Raw genomic sequence first — 2,769 nt, forward strand, 5'->3', positions numbered from 1 at the left:
CAACCTATGGTTGCATTGTCTAGTACTGAGGCTAAGTACATGGGTGCTGCATTGGTAGCATGTGAGATTACATGATTGTTCAAACTTGTGCCTGATTCGAACATACAGGTGGTTGCTCCAGTGACCTTGTTATGTGACAATCTCAATAGTATACTCCTAGCAACGAATCCAATATACCATGCTAGGACTAAACACGTTGACGTACACTACCATTTTATCAGAGAGATGGTTCTTGCAGGGAGAGTAGATCTCATACATGTGAAGACTGATGAACAGGTTGTAGATATCTTTACCAAGTCTTTGGGTAAAGATAATTTTTGTGTTTTTAGACAATTGATTGGTGTGCAGATATTGTCTTAAGCTTGAGAGAGAGTGTTAAGATTTCAAGCTTAGCTCTACTATCTTTAGGTTGTGTGTAATCAACACTTAGCTTGTCCAGCTGTTCCACATGCGGACATTAAATAAGTTGGTGACTTTAGACTTAGTCGGTACTTGGTGTGAATGGTCTTACAAACCTTAGTGTGTTGTATTCACTTTAGTTATATGGGTTACTAAATATGAAGAAAAGTAGAGAGTATAAGACTCCTCTATGTTGCTCCAACACTTCTCTCTCTATCTCTCTCTTTCAACATATGAGGCCTTTATAATTTCAAAAATTTGCACTTTTCAAATGAAAAAATGTCATGAGCTTCTTTTTAATGAGACCTAGCTAAACCTAAGTATTAGGAGGAATACTTTTAAGCCAACCCCCCTCCCTTCCAATTTTTTTGTGGCAAGTTTCATTCAATTAGCAAGCATGAGATCCATGTGGGCTAAAAAAATGCCCCAATCACTTAACCTAATGTTTACCGACGGAAATGTATGTATGAAACTCTTAGAACTAGACCACAAGTAATATATTTGCTACCAATTCTTTCTCTTTGTGGACCCTCCTATACACTCACAATTTTCCATTATGAAAATCCTCAAACACCATTATGCATTTCTTTTTTACCATCTAGGATTGTACTTTAATTAGTTAGAAGTTCATGGCTTCCTTTGAGCATAGTGAAATTTTCAACTATTGAACTAACATGCCTACACACACACATGCACATACAAAGACGAAGGAATGGAAGAATGGAAGTTGTATTAATGTCCTCTAAGATGCCTCAAACAAGGCAATGCATTAAGATTTTAGTTACAATCCACTTTGAGGTGCTTTCGCACAAATAAAGAAAAATCCAACTACTATAATAAAGGTTACTAAATACGTCAACCCTAAATCAACTTGACACTTGAGCTTCCTAAACTCCTCTATGACGACTTTGCAAGGTTGATAAACTACCCATTTATTCCCTTTTCTAGCCAACTTCACTTTGGCAAGTTTATCTAGTCACGCTTTGAATTAGGATCATATAAGTTCATCAATGATCCACATTTTTGTACACTTGAAAAATGTCAATTGCTTCAACGGTTCAATATTATATTGTATGTCTCCAAACATGATTAACCTAGTGAGCAAACATGTCAATTGCTTCAACGATTCACTATTATATTGTATGTCTCCAAACATGATTCACCTAGTGAACAAAATGGCACCACCCAATTGAATCCTTGTTTTCCCAATATTGGCCATATTTGGTCTCTAGTGTGCACGATTTTGAGCATGCTTTGCAACATTATCTAGTTCCTCATGTTTCTTCATACCACTTATCAAGGAAGCCTTGTTTATGTGCATGGGATGCAATCTAACTTCAACTATTCAAAATAAGTGCCACTTATCTACTTCCTTGTTTCAATTTCCTTTTAAACCTCCTCTTGCAATTCAATTGTCATTTCCTTAACTTCATCTTCAATCTTCCAATTAGTTGCAACTACCTCCGTCACCAACTTTTCCTCTAAATCTACCAAGTGGATGCACACTTTGGCAAGAGAGTCCTTCAAGGTAATATCTCCCCTTTCAAGTTACAAACTTGCCAACAAAAATTACTCCCACGGGCTTGGCTTGGATAGTGCTTACCAAGATCCACACTTCAATGCATCAATTTTATTAAATCCTTCAAATAGCACCACGTAATAACATGGTGCAAAGTATTCATAGAGAAAAGTTGCCATTGTTATTTAGAAGCCAATTATTATGATCACATTTTACAACAAGAAACCACAAGGTCAAGTGGGTTGTCATGAGTGTCTTTTCTGAGACGAGTTACTTACAAAGTTGGGAGATAAAGACCTATTACAATCAAATTAGTAGATTATTTTTTCTATCAAAATACTTATAATCTAGTATCGCAAACAAGAAAAGCCATAATTGACAAGACACAATGCACTTAGATTTTTACCTAGTTCAACCAAATTTTAATATCATCAAAAGATAAAAATGATCACTTCACAAGGACAACTACTGGATTACCTCCAAAAAATGGATTTTAAAATACTTGACATTAAAATCCAATAAAAGATTTAGAAAAGAGAAACTTGAGAGGTTTAACTAATATCATGTACTAATATAAACAATGTTTCCAACAAAAGGACCACTTCTAGATCATTTGAGGAAAAACAAGGTCAAAACATTTCATTCAACATGTGAATGGCATTAGACAAGGAAACATGACAAATAAAACAAAAAAATATGTTAGTTACACACCAAATGATAAACACGCAACCACTACCCAAAGTGGGCAAACAATTTTTAAAATTGGATGTAGACATAGACACTATCTTTATATACTAAAATGACATTTTGCAAAATAATGAAAAGTAATATATTTCTTATTTTTTTGATTG

This window comes from Lygodium microphyllum, chromosome 19 (assembly GCF_053477565.2).
Source record: "Lygodium microphyllum isolate KBCC chromosome 19, Lygodium_microphyllum_v1.1.10, whole genome shotgun sequence".
In the NCBI taxonomy this organism is placed as follows: domain Eukaryota; kingdom Viridiplantae; phylum Streptophyta; class Polypodiopsida; order Schizaeales; family Lygodiaceae; genus Lygodium; species Lygodium microphyllum.